Consider the following 18354-nt stretch of genomic DNA (forward strand, 5'->3'; position numbering starts at 1 on the left):
TATATGAAACACAGGATCCGATCCTCCTGGACCTAATGGCCTTCCTTGTGGCCTTTCTAATGGTCTTCGATGATCCTAACCCGGAGGCTCCTGCTGAAGCTTCACCTCCCAATATCCCGGAGCAGCCCCGATGGGTAATGTGTGTGGGTAGCGCAATAGTCCTCCAGCCCAATGAGACTACTGCCCACCCAGAATCCTCACAGGGTGACTACGCTTTCCGGAATACTTCTCCCAACCTCAAGAGGCAGTCCAGACGTGCTAGACGTAGAGGCAAGCCGTCACGCCAGGGTCTGTCCTCCCTGAGACCTCCTGACCCCAACCTTGAAGTCCCTACTGAAGCTTCATCTCCCTGTATCCCGGAGAAGCCCCAACGGGTAATGTGCGTGGGTAGTGCTCCGGTTCTCCTGCCCGAAGAGACTTCTGCCCATCCAGACTCCACACAGGAGAACTTCCTGCACCCGGCATCAGATGCTTCACCCACTTTAACCGGTGTGCATGTCCAAGGATGCTCCAAAGCTGTGGTTACCTCTGAGTCTGTGCACCTCTACTACCTGGCGGAGGACCCCCTGTTGCCTCCTGAATCCTCCGGGATACCACTCGATGACAAATGGAGAGAGACTTCTCTACACTCGGTACTCGATACTTTGTCCGCTTCGTCCTGTGAGCCTGACAATCGGTACCCCAAAGTGGTAGTTACCCCCGAGTCTCTACACCCCTCCGACCAGGTGGAGGACCTCCAGTTGTCTCCAGAACCCTTCGGGGTGCTACCTGGTAGCGAAAGGACAGAGACTCTCCTATACTCTGTACCTGATACCTCGCTCGCTTCGTCCAGTGAGTCCAACCTAGTGTACTCCGAAGCAGAGGTTACTCCCGAGCCTCTACACCCCTCCGACCAGGCGGAGGACCTCCAGTTGTCTCCAGAACCCTTCGGGGTGCTACCTGGTAGCGAAAGGACAGAGACTCTCCTTTACTCTGTACCTGATGCCTCGCTCGCTTCGTCCAGTGAGTCCAACCTAGTGTACTCCGAAGCAGAGGTTACTCCCGAGTCTCTACACCCCTCCGACCAGGCGGAGGACCTCCAGTTGTCTCCAGAACCCTTCGGGGTGCCACGTGGTGGTGAATGGACAGAGACTTTCCTATATCCTGGATCTGATACCTCGCTTGCTTCGTCCAGTGAGTCCGACCTTGTGTACTCTGAAGCAGAGGTTACCCTTGAGTCTCTACACCCCTCTGACCAGGCGGAGGACCTCCAGTTGTCTCCAGAACCCTTCGGGGTGCCACCTGGTGGTGAATGGACAGAGACTTTCCTATACTCGGTACCCGATACCTCGCCTGCTTCCTCCAGTGAGTCCGACCTAGTGTACTCTGAAGCAGATGTTTTCTCTGAGCCTCTGCACTCTTCTGACCCGGCGGAGGACCTCCAGTTGTTTCCTGAATTCTCCGGGGTACCACCAGATAACAAAGAGACAGTGACTTTTCCTCATTATGTACCTGATAACCCGTCTATTTCTTCCTGTGAGTTTGACAAGATGTACCTCGAAGCAGAGATTACCCCCAAGTCTCTGTCCCCCTCCAACCCGGTGAAGGACTTCCAGTTGTCTCCTGTACCCTCTGGGGTGCCACCTGAAAATATGTGGAGAGAGACTTCCTTGTGTGCTGTTCCTGGTACTCCACCCATTTCGTCTGTTGCTGAGGATGGCTGGATAGGAGGTAGCATCCTAGCTAACCAGATGAGATCAATTTTTCCTGTGGACAGTGGAAGTGATCTCCTTGAAGTGAACGACTGGTCCTCGAATTCCCTGCGGAAGATTCTGGCAGGCCTGAAGAAGAGGGGGCGTAAGGGGGGGGGGTACTGTAACATACCTGGCGGCGTCCTTGCATGGTGGTCCATCTCCCACTGTGCAAGAGCGCGCACTTGATCTCCAGTCCAGAATGTCTCTCTGGCTTCCCTCCTTGCTGTCTGTTTGTCTGTTTTGGCTGCATAGGGCGACGCCCGCTGAACTTCCTGTTTCTTGTACCTTCTGCGGACACGCCCCTGTTGCACCTTCAGCCTATTGCTGTCCATCTTTGGGTATTTATACCACCTTCTTCCTCAAGATGGCGCCTGAGCATTGTGTCCTGTCAGTCGGCTTTTTGTCTCTGACATGCCAGGTCCTATCCTGTTTTCCTGCCTGTTTTCCAGTTCTGTGTCTGAACTGTGGTCTGTTCTTGTGAACACGCTTCTTGCCTGTTCTTTCGCCTTCTAGGGGCCGTATTCCTAGATCTGCCTGTCTGTGCCTTGTGGTATCTGTTCCCGTCTGAACAGAGTCCTGTTTGTGTCCCTGCCTTGCGGTATCTGTTCCTGTCTGAACTGAGTCCTGTCTATTTCTCCTGTCTTGCAGTATCTGTTCCCGTGTCTGAACTGAGTCCTGTCTATGTCTCCTGCCTTGCGGTATCAGTTCCCGTGTCTGAACTGAGTCCTGTCTGTGTACTCTTGCCTGCTGCCTTTCCTGGAGGCTGTATTTCCAGGCCTGTCTGAACACGCTCCTAGCCTGTTCCTCCCACCTTCTAGGGGCCGATTACCTAGATCCGTTCCTGTATCTTGTCTGTCCTGTCTGAACACGCTCCTTGCCTGTTCGTCCTGCCTCTCTGGGGGCCGTATTCCCAGACCCGCTCCTGTATCCCGCTGCAGTGTCGGTCTCTTCCGTACACTCAGTTCCAGTCTGAACTCTCTCCTATCCTTTACCTGTTTTGCCTCTATGTCCGTTCCTTTCCTTTTTCTGCAGAGTCTGAACTCGTACCTAACTCCTGCTTGTTGTCTCTGTACTCCCGTTTGTGAGTTTGTGGTCCCCTCGCTACGTCACTGCAAGTACCCTGTGGGTATCTGGCTCTGCCTTTCCCTTCCTGTCTGTTCCGTGTGAACAGAGCCCTGTCCGTCCTGCTCTGACTCCTTGCTCACTGCTCCGGCAGCCTTGCTCCGCTCTTACCCTTTTGCTCACTGCTCCGGCAGTCCTGTCCTGCCCTGCTTCTGCCCGCTGCTCCGGCAGTCCTGTCCTGCCCTGCTTCTGCCCGCTGCTCCGGCAGTCCTGTCCTGCCCTGCTTCTGCCCGCTGCTCCGGCAGTCCTGTCCTGCCCTGCTTCTGCCCGCTGCTCCGGCAGTCCTGTCCTGCCCTGCTTCTGCCCGCTGCTCCGGCAGTCCTGTCCTGCCCTGCTTCTGCCCGCTGCTCCGGCAGTCCTGTCCTGCCCTGCTTCTGCCCGCTGCTCCGGCAGTCCTGTCCTGCCCTGCTTCTGCCCGCTGCTCCGGCAGTCCTGTCCTGCGCTGCTTCTGCCCGCTGCTCCGGCAGTCCTGTCCTGCCCTGCTTCTGCCCGCTGCTCCGGCAGTCCTGTCCTGCCCTGCTTCTGCCCGCTGCTCCGGCAGTCCTGTCCTGCCCTGCTTCTGCCCGCTGCTCCGGCAGTCCTGTCCTGCCCTGCTTCTGCCCGCTGCTCCGGCAGTCCTGTCCTGCCCTGCTTCTGCCCGCTGCTCCGGCAGTCCTGTCCTGCCCTGCTTGTGCTCGCTGCTCCTGCAGCCCCGTCCTGCTCTGTTCTTGCCCACCGCTTTGGGCGTTCCCTCTCTGCTGTGGTTGTCTACCGCATCTGCGGTTCTGTGACCCAGTCTGTACTGGGTCTTAACCTTTCTGTGCTCCAGCCCGTCCTTTCGGCCAGTACCTCCCTGCCTGCATACTCGCCTGTATCCACCCCTCTGCATACCTGCCGTGTTTGCTTACATCCACCAGTCTGTGCCAGCCTAACCTGCCTGTTCCAGTAATTCCAGTGTGGGTCAACCCCCGTGTCCGGAGTTTGACCTGGAGTAGCACCTGGTCCTTCTGCCCGGTTTCTCCCTGGTGCACTGGCGTCGTATGCCGTCGTGCCACCTTGGTCGGATTGGCCAGATACTTAGTCACGCCCCTCCAGGCACTCTCCGGTCCATGGTCCAGTGGAACCACAACACCCGCACACGCCAGTCAGTCCGGGCGTGTGCATAACAAATGTTCACCATGCCATGTGCCATGTTTACATCCTACGTTTCACTTCAAGATCGAAGAGAGAACTCTAGAGTTATATATTTACTCCCTTTACTGTTACTGTTTATTTTCCATATCATTGTCTCTCCACTCTGACTCTGTACCTCATTTATTTGCAAAATGAATGACAATGTCTTTTTTATGAAAAATCTTTAATAAACACAAAGTTGAAACAAAAACTTATCTCAGACCCGCAATCAACAAAAGCATAACCCTCCACACTCTTACCGCTAAATGTGATATCAATAGGTAAAAGTAATTTCTGTGCTAGGGGTACCCAGTTAGGCGCAGTTGTTTCCCGCCGGCTCCAGGCATGGACATTCATGAACCAGATTGCGCGAGGAACCATATAAAAGACACTGTAGTCAAAGCCATCTTTGCTGCCTTGACTCCCAAGAGGTACCAACTCCACAAAACTGTATGGGTTCTCCCTCAGTCTCAGGACCGGCAGAGGGTAAGTGTTAGACGCACACCGCTAGGTTCAGATAAGGCAAGACAGGTTTCATGAATTCGTTGGAATCCTAGGGGAACCGTTACTCAGGGCGACCATAGACTGCAGCTTCTCTCAGGAACACGATAGATTCAGTTGCTGAGCTGACACATCTGACAAGAGTCTTTTTCAACAGTTTAACAGTGGAATTTAATCTGAAGCATGGGCAGTGCAATTCAGAGATATTACAGCAAAGCAGGCACAGTAACGTCAGTCTCTTCAGTAGCATAATTCAGCACAGATTAGCTCTCTTGGCAGCACACTTCAATGCATAAACAGCAGGCTTTTCCTTCACAAGGATTCTCTAGTACACAGTATTCTTTTTCCTGCATGGAGATGGAGGGGGTGGAGGGTTTGATGAGGGAGATGATCCCTATGACATGATTCCTTCCAGTCCTTATCTTTCTGCCCAATAATACTCTGCACTGTTAGTTCAGGAAGTTTATCTGACCTGTGTTTAGTTTCTCTCCTGATCTGAACCCTGTTCAGTTGCCTTCTGTCAGATCCAGATAACACACCACCTTTCTCTTCGGCTTCAGCTAGACTACAATAACAAGTTCCCCACATTCCCCCTGGGGCTCTGCTAACCACTCCCTGTCTCATGTGACTGTGCTAACCCCTTTAGTTGCTGGATGCTTCTGAAGCAAAACACTTCCTGTCTCCTGTGCTTGTGTTATTTGTAACAGTTGCTGCATGCTTTTGAAGCAATTGCACTACTTCTGCATGCCACACTCTTCCCTCATTTTTGAATGTCGTCCTCGACATTCGTCTTAATTGGTCAATCTGACCAATTCTGAGACAGTGGTGAAAGTTGAGTAACTTTACATACAAAGTGACATAACAATTGACATAACATTTAGAAACATTTATAACAACCTATTCTACGACCTTTTTCTTGTAGTACTCCTTTTAGAAATAACAATTAATACAATCAGCATCTCTTCAGCTGGATCTTTTCGTACTTCTTCAACCAGTTCTCTCACTAGGCCTTAACAGTTCTTTGTTTCTACAAAGTCTTTTAAGGAAAATCAAAGCATGAAAACAAATCTTTCCACCAGACAACATCTTCCATACTGCCTCTCAGTGGTGAATACCACTCCAGTGGGCTTACCTGGTCCGTAGGCAGAGATACTTGTTTCCAGTCGACAGTCCTTGGCACTTGACTCAGTTCACCAAGTGTCTCATACGTCAGCATCACGGGCCAACTCACTTCTCGAGTCGACATCCTCCCGGTGGGTTGTTCCTCAATACGAGATCTGTCACAGGAGTTTCTTCTGCCACACTCATTTCCCGTGCTTCCTCAGATGCTCCTGGAAGTGCCTCTGTATGTTGCTGTACTTCTCTGGAATCGCCTGGTTCCACATGGTCTGGTAATTCAGCTCCTCCTGAGTGTCGATTGGTCTCTCCAATTACCGGTGTTAGATCATCAGATCTGAAGTGGACTTCAACTGCACTCCTTGGTACAAACTCTGGAGCCTCAGGACTTAATTCACTCTCCTGAGGATGGTACATCCCTCTCCTTGCCGGTCCGAGAAATACAATGGTGTGTTCTACTTCATCTGAACTTTCAAGGTCATTATCCACCTTCGGAGCTTCAGTCTGTGGTGGTCCCTTAGTCAATCTCGGACGATGTCGGTCTACTTCTGGGAAGTCTTGTTGTGGTGGGAGATAATCACAGGGTAGTAGTAAATTCCGTTGGACTATTCTGGTTTTCTTGTCTCCCATTTCCAATCGGATTTTATACACTGGGCTGTTATCGGCTTTCCTCCTTACGACCACATACACCTTGTCTTCACAGTACGAACTAAGTTTTCCTGGACCGCCTTTCTCACGTACATTCTTGACTAGCACCCGGCTTCCCGATGCCAATTCTGCTCCATAACATTTTCGATCATAGTACTCCTTGCTTTTGCTCTGTCCTTGCGTAACCACTTTGGACGCTGTAGCGTCGGCGTCCCTGCCTCCTGCTAGGCAGAGACTTAGTTCCTCTCACCTCCCTGCTCCGTCCTCAGCGTCCTCTTCCCACGCTGCTGGCAGTGCTCGCCGCTTCCCGGGCACTGTGCTTAGGGCGCGTGCGCGCTCCCTCTCTCTTAAAGGGGCCGCACGCGCCGTCCTAAGGAGTCCCCGGCCAATTGCCGGTGGAGCTCCCATATATAAGGCACCTCCTCCAAAATGGAGGTGCCCGAGCAAAGTTGATGCAAAGCCTTTCACCACTGCTTCAGCCCTCAGGTCCCGTTGCCAGTCTGCTTTCCAGCTCTGTCTACCTGCTTGCATTCCTGCGGTCCGACAGTCTGTCTACCTGCATCCGCCAGTCTGTCTATGGACCAGTCCGCCGGCGGATCAGGAAGCACCTGCCTGATACCTGCCTGAGACCACCTGCCAGCCAGCCGAGAGACTCTTACCCGCTCACCTGGGAGCGCTCACCTGCTACCCGCCAGCTAGCCTACCTGGAGGCTCTGCCGTCACTTGCCGTGACCACCTGCCAGCCAGCCGAGAGACTCTTACCCGCTCACCTGGGAGCGCTCACCTGCTACCCGCCAGCTAGCCTACCTGGAGGCTCTGCCGTCACTTGCCGTGACCTCCTGCCCTTCTACCCTGAGACTGTTCCTGTCACTTGCCGTGACTACCTGCCCGCCTTCCCTGGGAGCCACCCGCTTCCTTACAAGGACTGCCCCTTTGTATAGTAGCTCAGACCCGTTATAGTTTGCTCGGGCCATGGAACCCGGTGGCACCCAAGCTCCCTCGCTCTCGGACCTATGTCTTGAACTTTCCCATCAGAGGTCCCAACGGGACTCCATCTTGGGCCACCTGCATAGTGTTCACTCCCGCCTGGACACACTGACTGCCTCGTCGGGAGCTGCTTCCACTCGCACAACTACTACCCCGGCAGCGCTTCTGCCCATCAATACCATGGCATCCCTTCCCGGTCCCCGCCTTTCCGCCCCGCCTCGTTTTGGTGGAGATCCCGGTCAGGCACGGGGCTTCATTAACCAGTGCACCCTGCACTTCGAACTTTTGGCACACCAGTTTTCCACCGACCGAGTCAAAGTGGCCTTCATCATGTCCCATCTCACTGGGGAGGCGCTGGCTTGGCTAAATCCTCTATGGGAGAGAGGAGACCCCCTGGTGTCCAACCTGCCAGCCTTTCTCACGGCCTTCCGGAAAGTCTTCGATGAACCAGGACGAAAGACCTCATCCGCCTCATCTCTGCTACGCCTCCGTCAAGGGAGTCTCACCGTGGGCCAATATGCCATACGGTTCCGTACCCTTGCTTCTGAGCTTGCCTGGGATAACGACGCCCTGGTGTCTGTCTTCTGGGAAGGTCTATCCGGCCGGATTAAGGATGAACTTGCCGGTCGGGACATTCCTACCACTCTCGAAGATTTAATAACATTTGCCACCCGGATTGACATCCAGTTCCAGGAGCGTACCAAAGAGGTCACCCGTGAGAGGAGGTTTCCTCGCCTTGCTCCTACCTTCCAGAATCCCGTCACTTCCTCTGTTACTCCCCAGGCGCACTCACCCGAGCCTATGCAGGTCGACCAGACCAAGGTGGTCAAAACCCGTCAAGAGTCACGCCGTGCCGAGGGGAGCTGCTTCCACTGTGGCAGTAAGGAGCACCGGATCCGTTCCTGCCCGGAGAGGTCGGGAAACGCCTGTGTCTAGGATCGCTCAGAGAGGTCGTCCTAGACAAGAATAAACTCTCTCCATCTCTGATGTTGTCGGTCTCTATCATCTGCGGGGAGAACCGTTACTTTGAACTAGCTCAACTTGATTCTGGAGCTGCCGGAAATCTTATCTCTCAGTCCCTGGTAGAGAAATACCGCATTCCCACCAAACCTCTGGCCGCACCCTTATCTGTCGCCTCCGTGGACGGGGGTCTCTTACCGCATCCCATCCAACTTATCACCGAACCCATAACTCTGCAGGTGGGAATGCTGCACTCTGAGAGCATCTTCTTTCATGTTCTACCTGGACTCTCTCATGCCCTTTTGCTTGGCCTACCTTGGCTCCAGAGACATGCACCCGTGCTTGATTGGCAGACCGGAGAAGTCCTCCGCTGGGGACAGGACTACCATAAGACTTGTTTAGTTCCCGTTCGTCCTGCCCGTCCTTCTCCTCCCCCAGCCAATCAACCTGGCCTGCCGGTACCCTATTGGTCTTATGCTGATGTCTTTAATAAAAAGGAAGCAGAGACATTACCTCCTCATAGACCATACGATTGCCTTATCGACTTGGTACCTGGCGCTACTCCGCCCAGAGGGCGTATCTACCCTTTGTCCGCTGCTGAGACCCGGTCCATGTCTGAATATATCGAGGAGAACCTGGCCCGGGGATTTATCCAGAAATCTACCTCCCCGGCGGGAGCAGGCTTCTTCTTCGTTAAAAAGAAAGACGGCTCACTTCGTCCCTGCATAGACTATAGAGGCCTTAACCAGATCACGGTGAAGAATAAATATCCCCTTCCGCTCATTCCTGAATTATTTGATCGTCTGAGGGGTGCTAGAATCTTCACCAAGCTGGATCTCCGTGGGGCCTATAACCTGGTTCGTATCCGTCAGGAGGATGAATGGAAGACGGCATTCAACACCCTTGACGGTCACTATGAATACCTCGTAATGCCCTTCGGTCTCTGTAATGCTCCCGCCGTCTTTCAAGAGTTGGTCAATGATATCTTCCGTGACCTTCTCTACTCCTGCGTGGTGGTATACCTGGATGACATCTTGGTCTTCTCTCCGGATCTCCCCACACACCGGAGGGACGTTCGTCAGGTCCTGCTCAGACTCAGGCAAAACCACCTCTACGCAAAATTTGAGAAGTGCCTCTTTGAGCAGACCTCGCTTCCATTTCTGGGCTACATCATCTCTCAGACCGGTCTACGAATGGATCCTGAGAAACTTTCTGCCATCCAGAAGTGGCCCCCACCAGAGGGGTTGAAGGCTATCCAGCGGTTCCTGGGCTTCGCCAACTACTACCGCCTCTTCATTCCGCACTTCTCTTCCCGGACTGCCCATATCTCTGCGCTCACCCGTAAGGGCGCTAATCCCAAAGTGTGGCCGCCCGAGGCAGAGGAGGCCTTCCTGTCTTTGAAACAAGCTTTCTCCTCCGCTCCTGTGCTGCACCGTCCGGACAGCAACAAACAATTCTTCTTAGAAGTAGCTCTTCCTCCTCCGGAGCCGGAGCGGTGCTCACCCAAAAGTCGTCATCTGGAAGAATGGTAACCTGCGGCTTCTTCTCCAAACTCTTCTCCTCATCTGAGCGCAATTATTCTATAGGAGACCGAGAATTGTTAGCCATTAAGTTGGCACTGGAGGAGTGGCGTTACCTGCTCGAGGGGGCTCTTCACCCGGTAATAATCTACACGGATCACAAAAACTTGGCTTATCTCCAGAGTGCCCAAAGACTTAACCCGCGCCAAGCCCGGTGGTCCTTGTTCTTCGCCCGCTTTGATTTCATTCTTCATTTTCGCCCGGCAGACAAAAATATCAAAGCTGATGCCTTGTCCCGATCCTTTTTGTTCTCCGATCTAGAGGAGGAGCCAAAGCACATCATCAACCCCGCCAAGGTAATGCTGGTGGCTCCCATGGATCTAAATCGTCTTCCACCCGGTAAGACGTTCGTAACAGTACCTGATCGTGAGAAAGTCCTACACTGGGGACATTCGTCTAAGCTAGCTGGCCATGCTGGCCAGAGAAAGACCCTCCTGCTTATTACCCGGCATTACTGGTGGCCTACCCTGCACAAGGACGTAATAGACTTTGTCTCAGCCTGTGCGTCCTGCGCCCGCAACAAGGTTCCTAGACATCTGCCAGCCGGCCGCCTTCTGTCTCGTTCCATACCTGCTGCCCCGTGGCAGCATATAGCCATGGACTTTATAATGGATCTCCCTGTCTCTGCTGGTTGTACGGTCATTTGGGTGGTCGCTGACCGCTTCTCTAAGATGGCTCACTTCATTCCCCTGCCAGGCCTTCCGTCTGCATCTGAATTGGCTAAAGACTTTATCCATCATATTTTCCGTCTTCATGGTCTTCCTCTCCACATCGTATCCGACCGAGGAGTTCAGTTCACCTCTCGCTTCTGGAGAGCCATGTGTAAACTGCTGGGGGTCACCTTGGACTTCTCCTCTGCTTATCACCCACAGTCCAATGGTCAAGTAGAGCGGATCAACCAAATTTTAACCAGTTACCTCCGGCACTTTGTTAATGCCCACCATTCCGACTGGGTGGATCTTTTACCGTGGGCCGAATTTTCCTATAATAATCACGAGAGCGAGTCTTCCTCCAAATCCCGTTTTTTATTGTCTACGGTCAACATCCTCGGATCCCGTTTCCCGTCTCCGCCTCGGTGGATAATCCGGCCGCGGAATCTCTTGCTAGCGAATTCTCCTCCATTTGGGAGAGTACCAGATCCGCACTTCTTCAGTCCTCCGAGCGGATGAAGAAACAGGCTGACAAAAGACGTCTGGATCCGCCCCAATTCCTTCCTGGAGATAAAGTCTGGCTCTCGTCCAAGTATGTCCGGCTCAAGATTCCTTCCTACAAGTTAGGGCCTCAGTTCATCGGCCCACTGGAAGTTATCAAACAAATCAACCTGGTGGCCTATAAATTGAAACTCCCGGCCAACTTGCGGATCCCTAACTCCTTCCATGTATCTCTCCTCAAACCTGTGGTACTTAACTCTTTTTCCAAGTCTACAGGTACGCCCCCTGCTCCGGTTTCCGCTGAAGACGAGTTTGAGGTAGAGAGCATTCTGGCCACCAAAAGGGTAAGAGGAAAGACCTTTTTTCTAGTGGATTGGAAGGGGTTTGGTCCTGAGGAGAGAACGTGGGAGCCCCGGGAGAACATCCATGCCCCGCTCATCCTTGATAAATTTCTCTCCGGCCTAAAAAAGGGGGGGCCTAAAGGGGTGGATACTGTAGCGTCAGCGTCCCTGCCTCCTGCTAGGCAGAGACGCCGTTCCTCTCACCTCCCTGCTCCGTCCTCGGCGTCCTCTTCCCGCGCTGCTGGCAGCGCTGGCCGCTTCCCGGGCACTGTGCTTAGGGCGCGCGCGCTCCCTCTCTCTTAAAGGGGCCGCTCGCGCCATCCTAAGGAGTCCCCGGCCAATTGCCGGTGGAGCTCCCATATATAAGGCACCTCCTCCAAAATGGAGGTGCCCGAGCAAAGTTGTTGCAAAGCCTTTCACCTCTGCTTCAGCCCTCAGGTCCCGTTGCCAGTCTGCTTTCCAGCTCTGTCTACCTGCTTGTATTCCTGCGGTCCGACAGTCTGTCTACCTGCATCCGCCAGTCAGTCTATGGACCAGTCCGCCGGCGGATCAGGAAGCACCTGCCTGATACCTGCCTGATACCTGCCTGAGACCACCTGCCAGCCAGCCGACAGACTCTTACCCGCTCACCTGGGAGCGCTCACCTGCTACCCGCCAGCTAGCCTACCTGGAGGCTCTGCCGTCACTTGCCATGACCACCTGCCTGTCTAGAGACTCTTACCTTGCTGTCACTTGCCGTGACCACCTGCCTGTCTAGAGACTCTTACCTTGCTGTCACTTGCCGTGACCACCTGCCTGTCTAGAGACTCTTACCCAGCTGTCACTTGCCGTGACCACCCGCCTGTCAAGAGACTGTTCCCGTCACTTGCCGTGACCTCCTGCCCTTCTACCCTGAGACTGTTCCTGTCACTTGCCTTGACTACCTGCCCGCCTTCCCTGGGAGCCACCCGCTTTCTTACAAGGACTGCCCCTTTGTATAGTAGCTCAGAGGTTCCACCTCCCAGACCCGTTACAGACGCTATGTTGTATGCCTCTGCCATCCGTTCCTTCCATTTCTGAACGTACTCCGGATAAGTTCTGTAAGTCTCTGACACCGGAGTATCGAACATGATGTCGATTGGCTGTCTTGGCGATCGTCCATACAATAGAAAGAAGGGTGTGTAACCTGTTGCATTGCTCTTTGTACAGTTATAGGCATGTACCACTTTTGACAGAGAACTCTTCCAGTCTTTCTTCTCGTCAGCTGTTAAAGTGCTCAACATCGACAATAATGTCCGGTTAAAACATTCCACTTGTCCATTACCTTTCTGGGTGATAGGGTGTTGTGTGGGATCTCTGAATCCTACAGTACTTTCCTAGCTTGGCAAAGAGCTGGTTCTCAAATTCTCATCCTTGGTCATGGTGTAACCTTGTAGGGAACCCCAACCTCAAAGCAAAATCATTGAAGATCTTCTCTGCCGCTGTTCTACCCACTTTATTGGTGGTGGCATATGCTTGAGCAAATCGAGTAAAATGGTCCATCACCACCAAGATGTATTCGTAACCACCCTTGCAGGTCTCAAGATGTAGAAAGTATATTGAGACCATCTCAAACGTATACGTATTCTGACTGCTGGTTTCAGAGTCGGGAGGGAATTTTTCCTCAGGTGAAGATTGGCCAAATCATTTGGGGTTTTTGCCCTCCTCTGGATCAACTTTAGCAACCACATAACTTACAGGTCGAACTTGATGGACGCAAGTCTTTATTCGGCTTTACTAACTATGTATACGTAGTTTGGATGTTGCCCATAGGTGCCCGGGTTGATGTGTTGGCTCGTTTATCTTTCAGACACCCACACTCCCTGGTCACGTACCTCTCAATTTCTCTCTGCATGTACGGCCAGAAGAAACGTTCACGGATCAAGTTTGTTGTCCTTTCCACTCCCAGGTGTTCCATGTTTTCATGGAGTTCTTTGAAGACCAACCTACAGAATACTCTGGGTAGTACCAACTGCCGGTTTTGTTCTCCTTTATGATATAGCATACCATTTTCACTGAGGTAGAGCTTTGTCCATTCTTTAACTAAAACAGATACTGCTGGTGACTCATTATATCTCTCCCGTTTACTTGGAAACCTATTTTGGTCCATATAAAGTAGTATTCTACCAATTAACTGATCTTCCCATTGTGCTCTATGGATTTTTCCTTTTGGTAGTTGTTGATTGGACAGGAGGTGATCTTGTTCTCTCGCTTTTATGTTGATTTCCACTATCAACGGACATCACAATGGTGAATCTTCCTCTTGACAAGCTTGCATTGCTTGGGTAGTGCTCTAAACTGCTTCCTGACTGACTTCCTCCGAGCATTCTTGCATGAACTCCTCAGGCTCTAATGGCATTCTCTACAATCCGTCAGCATCCGCATTGCATTTTCCTGGCCTGTACTCGATGTTGAAATTGAAGTCAGCTAGTTCAGCGACCCATCTCTGACCCGTTGCATTCAGTTTGGCTGTAGTGAAGACATAGGTCAAAGGGTTGTTGTCAGTGTATACCTCAAACTCTTTGCTGTAGTAGAGATAATCTCTAAATAGTTCACAGATAGCCCATTTCAATGCCAGGAACTCGGAATTTTCCGAAATGTAGATGGTAATTCTTCTCGGCATCTGTCACCGTTCTAGAACCGTAACCAATGACTCTCAATTTTCCATCTCGATGCTGATACAGGACAGCTCCCAGTCCAACTTGAGAAGCATCACAATGAAGAACAAATGGTCAGTTGAAATCAGGATATCCCAAGATGGGTGGTTTGACCAGGTAGTCTACTAATTCTTCCAATACCTCCTGGTGGTCTGCTGTACAGAGAATGGGCTGTTGGGATGAAACAGCGTTGTTTCTTTTAAGCCCGGTCCTACCCACGTTCTTCTTTTTCTCCATGGGTGTTGTTGAAGCTGTCATCCCCCCGAGGAGGAGGTATAGCGGGGCGGCAATCCCGGAGAAGTTCCAAACGTAAGTACGATAGTAGGAGAGGAATCCTAAGATCTGCCTCAACTCCCCAACTGTAGAGGGCCACTTGTCTTTTAAGGCCAGTACCGGAGTGATTTCTGATTCTCCAGACACAATTTTCCCTAGAAATCGGACTTGCCTTTTGAACAGTTCACACTTCTTTGGGGTCAACTTAACTCTGTGTAGTTGATACCGCTGTAATACGGTCCTCACATGTTCAACACGCTCCCGGAAGGTTTTGCTGTGACCACATTGTTATCCAAGTACGACTGGCAGATATCGTCCCTCAATCCATCCAAACAGGTCTCCATGCTCCTCTGAAATTCTGCTGGGGCTGAACTGAACCCAAACGGTATGCGGAGCCACTCATATAACCCCCATGGTGTGATGAATGCTGTCAAGGGTCTACTGGACTCTTCAACAAACCCTTGATGGTATGCTTTACCCTGATCGAGGACAGAGAACCATGTACTTCCTGATAGGCTATCCAGCATATCTTGAATCTTTGGTATCGGGTGCCGATCAGGTACTGACTTTCGGTTTAGTTCCTGGTAATCACAGCAGAGTCTCAACATACCGTCCTTCTTCCTAACACAAACAATAGGAGAGGAAGAAGACGACTTTGACTTTTGGACCAAACCTCTATTTATTAGATCTTGTAAATACTCTTTCACTTCACAGTGTAATGGTTTTGGCACAGACATGTAACTTCTGGTTACTAGGGTCGAGTCTTTCAAATTGATTTTCAACTGCAATGATGGGATACAGCCTATATCAGAGTCATCTTTGGAGAATGCATAACACTCTCCTCTCAGCATCTGTTTTGCTACCGCTCGATCTTTAGCACATAAGTGTTCCAGGGGTACTGGGGGATCCCAGGACCCCAAGGTGGGTCGTGCAATTTCCTCCCCTGGACAACTCCTGTTCCTTGGTGGGGAGACTGAATTCACGGTAGACCCCTGGGCGGGTCTCACACTGGCTGGATATACCGTTTTTACAGTTCGATGTAACCTAACACAGTCTTTGGATACAGTCTAATTTTGTGTTTCGTAGTATTCATCACCAGTTCTGTCACTCGAGCAAACCACCAGTAGGAATCGTAAGCACAGTCTCACCTTGAACTAGGCCTTCCGGAAGTTCTGAGGAGTCTTTTGGCACGAACAGTCTTATCTGGACTTTTCTTCCCGGTTCTACCCAGACTCCACACCTCACCTCCACCATTTGGTTTGCAGGGATGATGGTTGGGCGCCAGCCTACCTTAACTTCTTTTAGGTCCATTGTATTCTGTGCTTTCTTTACTCTATAAATCACATTTTCTGCTCGGCGTTGGGTATGGCAAGCGATGTGGCAATTGCATCCACCACCAGCATCCCTGACTTGTGTTTCGTGATGACCTCACTGATTACATTATAACGCAGGATAGGATCCTCTGCCACGTTCTGATCACTGGTCACGAGAAAAGGTACCAAAGCTCAATGGGGTTGCTGCTCTTTCTTGATCCTCAGTTGGAAAGTCACTTCCACCCAGCCTATGAAAGGGGCTTCGGTCTGGTTGACAGCTTTGCCATGGAGTTCCACTGGACATAAGAGTTCTTTTAGCGACCGAAGCCAGGCATGTGGCAGATAGCGCCTTCTTCATTCTTCATTTAAAAGGCTCGCTTGGGCTCCTGTGTCCCACAGAGCTTTTACCAGGAGTCCATCTAGCTGGCACTGTATAAAGCACCTTTCACTGATTATGTTGATGAAGCTATCTTTACTAACCGGGGAATCCTCCTTCCAGGAGTACATCATTTGACCTCCGCACTGGGCATTAAGTAACTGATGCCCCTGTCTCTCTTGCAACTGTTGTAAATGCGAACACACTTGGGAATAGTACTGACGAAGCCGTTTTGCCTCATGTGCCGTTCTGGGGGTTGGTGAGATTAAGATTTGCTTCTGGGGCCTCCTCCATGTCGGGGTTACCAGCCGCCTCGCAGTGGCAACCTCGTGTTTTTTAACCCAAACGACCGTGACCATTGGCATTCCTTGGCATAATGTCCTTCGTCACCACATCTTAGACAGTGGACACATACCGCACTCTGGTTTGATGAACGGCACGCTTCACAAGCCGGGTATCTTCTGTTTTGGAACCCACTCCTGGGTCTGAGGGATAGAGGTTTTGGCCTGGAACAAATCAACTTCTTCACCTCAATCAACTCGGCTCGCAGTTCTATTACTTCCTCCCAGTCAGAACTGTCGGTCCTCTCTTTTGTTGGTGATTTAAGGTTCCCTCTCGGAGGTGGCACTGGAGGGTTTCCATGATGATATTTGGACTGGCCACCGGGGGTCTCCAACTTCAGCTGACTCATTTTGGTGATTTTAGGAGCAGAGCCTTTCTTTAACTTTAACTGTTCGCTCTCTGACTCCAAACTAGCTGCCTCATTCATTTTTTCAATTAGGACTTCGTAAAGAATGCCAGGATCTTCTAAGTACTGTTTCAGCTGCAACTTGATGTCTTTGCTGATTAACCCCATTGCCAATGATCTCAAGAACTTCTTCTGGACTATTCCAGCATCAAACCTCTCCTCCGCTTCTACATCTTTGGATGCAAACAACAGTCTATCCTTCAGTTCAATTGCTCTGAACAAGAAACTTTGGGGTGATTCATTATTTTTCTGTGAGAGGTTAATGAGTCGGTGGAACAATTCTGAAGTACTCTCTTCTTTATAGTGCCCTTTTAAAATCATCTTCAGCTGTTGCAAGGTCAATTGACTCTTCATTTCTAGCATACTACGGAGGTTCAATCCTGGGCTGATCGCTTTCCCCACCCCCTCAACGATCTCATCTGGCTGGTAGCTTTTCTGTAAACCTGCATCAATCTGGTACAACAAGTTCATATAAGACAGTTTCTCTTCCATAGAATCATAGAATGGTAGAGTTGGAGGGGACCTCCTGGGTCATCTGGTCCAACCCCCTGCTCAAAGCAGGATTCACTAAATCATCTCAGACAGATGTCTGTCCAGCCTCTGTTTGAAGATGTCCATTGAAGGGGAACTCACCACCTCTCGTGGCAGCCTGTTCCACTCATTGATCACCCTAACTGTCAAAAAGTTTTTTCTAATATCTAATCTGTGTCTCCTCCCATTCAGTTTCATCCCATTGCTTCTAGTCTTTCCTTGTGCAAATGAGAATAAAGATGATCCTTCTACAATGTGACAGCCCTTGAGATATTTGTAGACAGCTATTAAGTCTCCTCTCAGTCTTCTTTTTTGCAAGCTAAACATTCCCAAATCCTGTAACCGTTCCTCATAGGACATGGTTTGCAGACCGGTCACAATTCTGGTCACTCTTCTCTGAACTTGCTCCAGTTTGTCGATGTCTTTTTTAAAATGTGGTGCCCAAAACTGGACGCAGTATTCCAGATGAGGTCTGACCAAAGAGGAGTAAATTGCAAAAAGAACTTCGGCACTCCATACATGAATATATAAGAAATATTGTATCTAGACTAATGTCACTTTGAAAAATGAAGGTTTTTTTGCGCATAATTTGACCAATTTATGTGTGCCCATCAACCACGACAAGGTCACCTTCGTATGATGGGTAACTACGCTACGCTACCACTGGATATGCCACTCTTGGGCTGTAAGCCTGTATGGACAATATGTCTCTGCTTGGGCTTTGAACCTACAATGTATTGGCTGGTAGAGCTAGTTAAAACCACCTGTGAAGGAATAGAAGGAATTAGTGGGAGGGATGCATGGTCAGAAAAAAGGCTGTCAAACTTCTAATAGTGTGAATACGTACCTGCTGCAATGTCCCAGGAGCGGGATCCCAAAAATGATTAATAGAAAAAAGAGAGGGGTCGCTCACTGGTCTATTCGGGTGCTCTGAAGAAAAAAGTAATCTAAATTGCAAAAAGAACTTCGGCACTCCATACATGAATATATAAGAAATATTGTATCTAGACTAATGTCACTTTGAAAAATGAAGTTTTTTTGCGCATAATTTGGCCAATTTATGTGTGCCCATCAACCACGACAAGGTCACCTTCGTATTATGGGTAACTACGCTACGCTACCACTGGATATGCCACTCTTGGGCTGT

The sequence above is a fragment of the Phyllobates terribilis genome, unplaced genomic scaffold (assembly GCF_046119375.1).
Source record: "Phyllobates terribilis strain yellow unplaced genomic scaffold, ASM4611937v1 Scaffold_1__5_contigs__length_1240528914, whole genome shotgun sequence".
NCBI lineage: Eukaryota > Metazoa > Chordata > Amphibia > Anura > Dendrobatidae > Phyllobates > Phyllobates terribilis.